The 8817-nt window shown below is 38.2% G+C and overlaps 1 pseudogene; it reads left to right on the top strand.

Moving 5' to 3' along the window:
• The first annotated feature begins 3068 nt into the window (after positions 1-3068).
• Positions 3069-3549, top strand: LOC118625827 (annotated as a pseudogene).
• The last annotated feature ends 5268 nt before the right edge of the window (positions 3550-8817 follow it).

The following is an 8817-nucleotide window of genomic DNA, read 5'->3' as shown; positions in this document are numbered from 1 at the left end:
AGGAGGAAAAAGAAATTTGTGCCAGTTTTGCTGTCGCACCTCAAACTGCAAAAGTTATAGCCACAGTGCATGATAATGTGGAAAAACATTAAATTAGTGGGTAGAAGACATGAACATAAAATGTGTTTTGATTGAAGGCAACGTGCTACACAGGAAAGCATTGAGTCTGTAGGACTTCAGCAAGGGATTTCCTGAAATGAATGACCACATTCACATAACTTTTATTACAATATATTGTTGTAATTATATTTTATTATTATTTGTTGTTAATCTCTTACTGTGCCTAATTTATAAGTTAAATTTTGCCATTAGTATGTAGGTATGTATAGAAAAAAATCCATAATATAAACAGAGTTTAGTACTATCATGGTTTCCGGTATCATTGGAGGTCTTGGAATATATGCTCCTAACTAAGGGGTGCCTATTGTACCACGGGGCATGGTTGCTGGACTGTGTGGTAAGAGTAGGTATGATTTCATTAGAAAAAGCCAGGCTCTTTTCCAAAGTGGCTGTACTGTTTTGCATACACACCAACAATGAACAAGAGTTCCTGATTTGCCACATCCTTGCTAGCATTTGGTGTTATCTGTGTTTTGGATTTTAGCTACTGTTATTTTAATTTGCAATTTCTTAACATTGAGCATTTTCCCATATGTTTATTGTCATTTCTATTTCATCTTTTTAAAAAACTTATCTTTATTGTCTCTCATTTTTCCCCCTTGACCCCCATTTCCCTACTCCCTTCTGCCATCCCCACACTAGTATCTGTGTCTATTGGTTATGCATATATGCATATAAGTTCTTGGGTTTTTCTCTACCGCCCCCACCTCCCCCCTTCCCTTTCAGGTTCATCAGTCTAACAACCAATTTGTACTTTTTTTTTTTAAATTGATTTCAGAGAGAGAGGAAGGAAGAGAGAGATAGAAACATTGATGAGAAAGAACATCAATTGGCCTCCTGCATGCCCCCCACTGGGGATTTGGCCCACAACCTGGGCATGTGCCCTGACCGAAAATCAAACTGGTGCCCATGGGTTGACGCTTAACCACTTAGCCACACCAGCTGGGCCAATCTGTACTTTTTAATCCCTTCACCTTTTCACCCAACTCCTCCTCCCATCTGACAACCAACAAAATGTTCTCTGAATCTATGAGTCTGTTTCTGTTCTGCTTGTTTATTTTTTTTTTTGTAGATTCAAACAAAATGTTGTTAGATGTATATTTATTGCCATTTTATTGTTCATATTTTTTAATTTTCTTCTTCAGGAAGACCCGTCAACATTTCATATAAGACTGGTTTGATGGTGATGAACTCCTTTAGCTTTTTATTGTCTGGGAAACTCTTGATATGTCCATTGATTCTAAATGATAGCTTTGCAAGATAGCCTAATCTTGGTTGTAGGTCACTGCTTTTCATCACCTTGAATACCTCTTGCTACTCCTTTCTGACTTGCTAGGTTTCTTTTGAGAAATCAGCTGACAGTCCTATGGGAGCTCCTTTGTAGGTAACTACATGATTTTTTCTTGCTGCTTTTAAGATTCTCTCTTTGTATTTAACTTTTGGCATTTTGATGATGATGTGTCTTGATGTGGACCTCTTTGGTGGATAAAAATCAGGAGGACTACCTTGGCTGGGAAAGTCCTCCCTGAGGAGCAAGGGGTCCCCATCCCATATCAGGCACTCCAGATCAAGGTTCCAGTACCAGGAAGAGAAGTCCCCATACCTTCTTGCTATAAAAACCAGTGGCAGTTGAGGCCGAGGGAGGCTGAGGCTGCTGGAGCCCCCGGAAGTTCCTTTTAAAGGGCCTGCATATAGACTTACTCAGACTCCCACCCTGCAGGCTCCAAAGTGGGGGCCACAGCTTTAAAGGCACCAGAGACATGCCAAATAGAACTATTTGGCATTAGGTTGAGAGCTGGAGATGCAGTTTTCTCCCAGACAGATGTGCTGGTGGAAGCCATTGTTCCTTTGGTGAGCCCTTCCCCTACAGGACAGTCTGACATGAGCCATATCTGGGACTCCAGTAACCTGGCTCATACTGTTCGCTCCACCCTGGTGATTCCCTGAGGCCCTGCCCCACCCAACTTTCAGGCCCACCCAAGCTGTTTCCAGTGGCTTTACCATAGAATTGGCCTGTCTTGGCTCTTGCTTCAGAATTTCCTAAATTTTCTCAAACAAACAGCACCTGGCTTCAGTGAGCCACATAACTTCTTGCTAAGTGGCCCTAGGCCTGGCACTAGAAGCAGCAATCTTTGGTTCACAGTTTGGCTTTGCCTGGGCATCTCCAAGACCAGAACAAGAAGCAGCTATCTGTAGGTTGCTTTGTAGCTTATGCTCGTGGTCCCAGGCAGAACACAGGCAGAGGCTGACCTTGCCCCAGAGCCAGCAAACCCAGTGGACCACGTCTAAAGCACCACTACCCAAGCACCTCCATAAGCAACACACTCAATGAGTGGATTCAGTGGATACCAAAGCCCCGCTGAAGTAAGTTTTGCTCTGTGTGGTGGGCCCTACACAGCTGATCCTACAAGGTAGTGGCTAGTGGGCACAGCCAGTCCTTGAAGCTTATCAGCCTTAGTAAACCACTCCCACTGATGTGCCAACAGCAATCAAGACTCAATTGCAAGAAAAGGGTGTACAGTCCACACGAGGGGTGCACCTAGAAGGCCAAACTGGGGTGAATAGGGAAGTTGTGCCACTGGACCCTAGAAGACACCTACTATAACAGGCCACACTAGGAAGCCTAGGACACATAGCAACTCTACCTAATACATGGAAACAAACACAGGAAGGCAGCTAAAATGAGGAGACAAAGAAACATGTTGCAAATGAAAGAACAGAACAAAACTCCAGGAAAATAACTAAATGAAATAGAGATAAGCAATCTAACAGATGCAGAGTTCAAAACACTGCTTATAAGGATGCTCAATAAACTTAGTGAGAATTTCAAGGAACTTAGTGAGAATGTCAAGGAATTAGTTAGGACTTTAAGAGCATAAAAAAGGACCAGTCAGAAATGGAGGATGCACTAACTAAAATAAAGAATAAATTTACCTTCAGGAGCTGAGATGGCTAGTATCTGGAGGCTGAGTATCCTCTGTGGTGCCCAAGGAAGCCGAGCCCTCTTCCTCCGAACCCCAGTGGTCAAACCTGCTCAGATCTTGGCATTTCTTCAGGACCAACCTACCCCAGGATGATGTGGAATACAGTACATTCACCTGTCACCCAGCCACCATTCTGGTTCCAAGGCTGCATCTCTCCACTGGAGTGGTGAGAGGGTTGTCAGTGTTTTGCTCCTGGGCCTACTTCCATCTGCTTATTTGAATCATTCCTCTACAATAGACTACTCTCTGGCTGCATTCCTCACCCTCCATAGTCACTGGGGCCTTGGACAAGTTGTTACTGACTTTGTTCATAAGGATGCACTGCAGAAAGCGGCCAAGGGCAGGCCTCTTGGCACTCTTAGTGTTCACCTTTGCTGGGCTTTGTTATTTCAACTATTATGATGTGGGCATCTGCAAAGCTGTTGCCATGCTGTGGAAGCTCTGACCTTTTTTAATTAATACCTTGAGAATTGATTGTACACCTCTTTGCCTCTGCTCTGTTATGCCATTCATCTCACAATAAGGAGGAAATAACAGATAAGTCCATTGGTGAGATAAACCTCTTCTCCTAATCACCTGGATAGTTTTAGAATTTTATCTGAGGGAAAGGTTTGAGAGGAATTATATACAAGAAACTGTGAAACTGAGCTCCATATCCTGATGAGTAAATGAGGTTGTCTTCCAGCTTCTCACAAGACTCACAATGTGACTGAACATTATGCATGAGCTTTTACATTTTAATTTATCAAACTCTTAAAGGGAATTCATCTTTATTACTATCAATACCTGATCAAACTTTTGTATTTGCTCTAGGAATGTAAAAGAAAGGAAAAAACTATTAATTCATCAGTAAAGACTGCAGAAATTTAGGCAGTACTTAATGTTTGAAAATGCCCCCTTTAAAATTAGGAAATTCTGATATTTCACATGACTAATTTCTAAATCCTGAGAAAAAGAGCCTTGAGAACTTCGGAATATAGAGAAGTTCCTCGCAGGGAAGAAGTCCCCTTGTAGATGTATCAAAATATTACATTTTCTAAACTGAGACTTAATCCACAAATGTGTTCATTGTTCTTGTCCTGAAGTAATGTGCACAAATATAAAACTTTAAATATTGTTATTTTCCCATTATGAGACTCTCTAATGTAAAGTATATTCTATGAAAATAAAGTTTTTTAAAAATAAAAAAAGAATAATTTACAGGGAATCAATAGTAGAGTGGATGAAGCCAAGAAGCAAACCATCTATTTGGAATATAGGGAAGCAAAAAATACCCAATCAGAACAAAGAATCCAAAAAAAAAAAAAAATGAAGATAATGTAAGATGCCTCTGAGACAACTTCAAGCATACCAACGTTTGCATCATGGGAGTTCCAGAAGGAGAAGTGAGAGGGCAAGAAATTGAAAACCTACTTGAAAATATAATGACAGAAAACTTACCTAACTTGGTGAAGGAAATAGACATACAAGCCCAAGAAGCACAGAGAGTCCCAAACAGGTCCACACCGAGACACATCATCATCGAAATGCCAAAGGTTAAATACAAAGAGAGACTCTTAAAAGCAGCAAAAGAAAAGCAGGTAGTTACCTACAAAGGAGCTCCCAGCTGATTTCTCAAAAGAAACTTTGCAGGCCAGAAAGGAGTGGCAAGAGATATTCAGATTGATGAAAAGCAACAACCTACAACCAAGATTACTCTACCCTGAAAAGCTATCATTGAGAATTGATGGACATATAAATAGTTTCCTAGACAAGAAAAAGCTAAAGAAGTTCACCACCACCAAACCTTTATTATATGAAATATTGAAGGTTCTTGAAGAAGAAGAACAAAAATATGAACTTAGTGAGATATACAATAAATACATATCTATCAACAATTGAATCTACAAACAAAATGAGCAAGCAAAACAGAAATAGACTCATAGATTCAGAGAACTTTTTGTTGGTTGTCAGATGGGAGGGGGCCAGGGAGATGGGTGAAAAAGGTGAAGAAATGAAGAAGTACAAATTGATTGTTAGACTGATGAACCTCAAAGGGAAGGGGGGAAGGAAGGGAGAAGAGATAAACTCCAGAACTTATATGCATATATGCATAACCAATGGACACAGATAATAGTGTGGGGAAGGCTGGAGGGGGGCAGAAGTGGTAGGAGGGGGTCAATGGGAATAAAGGGGGGACATCTGTAATACATTGGACAAGTAAGATAACTTTAAAGAAAAGTCTTTGACAAAGCGAAGGTCATCTAGATTTTCTTTCATTTTATCTGCTGGGAGCTTTATGGTTTTGTGTCTTACATTTAAGGCTGTGATGCATTTTGAGTTAATTTTTACGAGGGATGAAGAATGGAAGGTCTGCATCTATTTCATTTCATTTTTTTTTTTTTTTTAACATGTGAATGTCCATTTTTTCCAGCAACATTTGTTGGAGAGGCTATCCTTCCTCCATTAAATTGCCTTTGTTCCTTTGTCAAAAATCAGTTGCCTATATTTGAGTGGGTCTATTTTAGGGCTATTTTGTTTCATTGATCTGCTTGTCTACTGAATGGTATCAGTGCTTCAACTTCATTCTTTTCCTTCCATATTGTGGTGGCTCTTCTGGGTCTTTTGTCTTTTAATATAAACTTTAGAATTAGTTTGTTGATAGCCATGAAATAACTGACTGGAATTTTTATGCTGATGGCACTCAATATGTATATTAATTGGGGAAGAATTGACATTTAACAATATTAAAACTTTCTTGTGATGAATATGGAATATCCCTCCATTTTTTAGTTCTTCTTTGATTTATTTCATTATAGTTGTGTAGTTTTCCTCATATAGATTATATTTATTTGTATATATATGTATATATATGTGTGTAAATATATATATGCCTAAATATATTTCTCTTTTCTTTGTTTTTGATAATTATGTAAATGGTATTTTAATTTTAATTTCAAATTCCAATTGTTAATTGCTGTTATATAGAAAAGAAATTAACTTTTGCATTTTAACCTTTTTTCCTACAACCTTGTTATAATTGATGTTAATTTTTGGAGGTTTTCTATTGTTATTGTTCTTTTGTCTTTTCAGTATAAACAATCATGTCATCTGCAAAGACAATTTTATATCTTTTTTTTCTAATTTGTATACCTTTTATTTCCTTCTCTTGTTTAATTGCTTTAGCTGGAAATTTCAGTACAATGTTGAATGGAAGTTGTGTGGAGACACCCTTTCCTTGTTTATGACCTTGGGAAAGCATCTAATTTCTTATCACTAAGTATGATGTTAGGTGTTAGTTTTTTATAGATGTTCTTTATCAGTAAGTTTCCCTCTATTTCTAATTTCCTGAGAGGGTTTATCATAAATAGGTGTCAGATTCTGTCAAATGGCTTCTCTGTTATCTATTGATCTGATCATGTAATTTTTCTTCTTTATCTTGTAGATATAATAAATATAGTAATTTATTTTTTTAAATGTTTTTATTGATTTCAGAGAGAGAGAGGAAAGGAGAGGGAGAGAGAGAAAGAAACATCAATTGGATGCCCCTTGCATGCCCCCTACTGGGTGGGGATTGAGCCACCAACCTGGGCATGTACCTTGACTGGGAATCGAACCGGCAACATTTTGGTGCACAGAAAAATGCCTAACTAACTGAGCCATACCAGCCAGAGAGCAGTGATTTACTGTTAAGTTGGTCTTGCATACCTGTAATACATTTCACTTGATCATTCTGTAATTTTTTTTTAAATTGAACACATTAGGGTGACATTGGTCCACAAAACCATACAGGTTTCAAGTGTACAACTCAATAAAGTATTATCTGCACACTGCATCATGCACCCTCTTACATGTACACTCACCCCTCTTCCCTCTTGCTATCACCAAACTTTTGTCTGTATCTATGTGTTTTATATATATATATATATATATATATATATGGTTTTTCTTTTTCTTAATCCTTTTACCTTCTTTCATCCAGCCACCCAGTGCTCCTCCCTCCCCGACAGCTGTCAGTCTGTTCTGTGTATCCATGCCTCTGTTCCTATTTTGTTTGTCAGTTTATTTTGTTTATTAGAGTCCACATAAAGTGAGATCATATGGTATTTGTCTTTCTCTGACTTATTTTATTTGGCATAATATTCTCCAGGTCCATCCATATTGTTGCAAAAGAAAATATTTATTTTTATTTTTATTTTTTATGGCCAAGTAGTATTCCTTTGTATAAATGAACCACTGTTTTTAAATCTACTTGTGTACATCTTTTTATACATGTTGGATTTGACTTTTTGTTGAGAATTTTTGTATCTATGTTCATGAAACATTTTGGTCTATAGTTTTCTTTCCTGTAATGTCTTTGTTGGGCTTTTATATAATGTTGTTTAGATAATGTTGGCTTTATACAAGGAGTTGGGAAGTAGTTAGGAAATAGTTCCTCTCCTTCTATCTTCTGAAAGAGATTGTAAAGAATTAGTATAATTTCTTCCTTAAATGTTTGATACAATTCAACAATGAACCCTTCTGCCCTTCCGGGCTCTTGTTCTTGTTCTTGTTCTTGTTCTTGTTCTTGTTCTTGTTCTTGTTCTTGTTCTTGTTCTTGTTCTTGTTCTTGTTCTTGTTCTTGTTCTTGTTCTTGTTCTTGTTCTTGTTCTTGTTCTTGTTCTTGTCCTTGTTCTTGTTCTTGTCCTTGTTCTTGTTCTTGTCCTTCTTGTTCTTTCTCCTCCTCCCTCTCCCCTCCCCTTCCCCCTCCCCTTTCCTCCTCCTCCTGCTCCTTCTTCCTTCTCCTTCTCCTTCTCCTTCTCCTTCTTCTCCTCCTCCTCCTCCTCCTCCTCCTCCTCCTCTTCCTCCTTCTTCTTCTTCTTCTTATTCGTCTTCTTCTTCTTCTTCTTCTTCTTCTTCTTCTTCTTCTTCTTCTTCTTCTTGTTTAGAATTTGCTTGAAGCGAGATATGAAGGCCATCAACTTAGGGAATTGGTGGCTCTTCCAATAAATAATGTTGGCCTTTGTTAGGCTCGGTAGCAGTCTTCCTGGAATATTGCATGCTGCTCTCTAAAATCTATCTTGAAAGGAAAAAGAAACCACTGTGTCTTTTGCAATTAAATTCCCCTTCTCCCCTCATCTAAATGACTTAGAATTTCTGCCTCAGGATTCTGATCAAAGTATTTACTTTTAGTTCATTCTGAACCTGAGTTTTTGAAGCAGTTTTGAACATTATTTAAACATTCTGAACATAGTTTAACAGTGCTATTTTCATTTAGCTATAAAAGCTAAGACTGCTGTGTCCCACCATGCTGCTGTTGGTGTTGCTACTTGTGTGCATGGCTGAGACTGGACATACAAAGGGTCAGCAATACATTTTACACTGGTTGCTAATGAAGACATTACAGTTTTAAGTTCTTCTTATTTATTGTATCCTTACTACATGCCAGACACTTTATATACATCTCATCTATCCTTACAACAACCTGTATTCCTCTTTGTTCAAATAAGAAAAATAAGACTGTACTTACAAAGCTTTCCTTAACTCATACAATGACAAAGTCCAAAAGTCTGCCTGACCCCAGCCTATGTTTCTAATGACTATGGTGTATAACCTCCTTTAATAAGGATGTATGGAGCACCTAGAATGTCAGAAACTGCTATGGTATGATACAAAATTTTGCTAAGGTTTGGTGCATCCTTTCTCAGGACTTACATTTGGAAATATAGAGAGATGCAAATGAAATACCTTAAGA

The sequence above is a fragment of the Molossus molossus genome, unplaced genomic scaffold, assembly GCF_014108415.1.
Source record: "Molossus molossus isolate mMolMol1 unplaced genomic scaffold, mMolMol1.p scaffold_m16_p_11, whole genome shotgun sequence".
NCBI classification, from domain to species: domain Eukaryota; kingdom Metazoa; phylum Chordata; class Mammalia; order Chiroptera; family Molossidae; genus Molossus; species Molossus molossus.
This window is presented reverse-complemented; position numbering and strand designations above follow the sequence as displayed.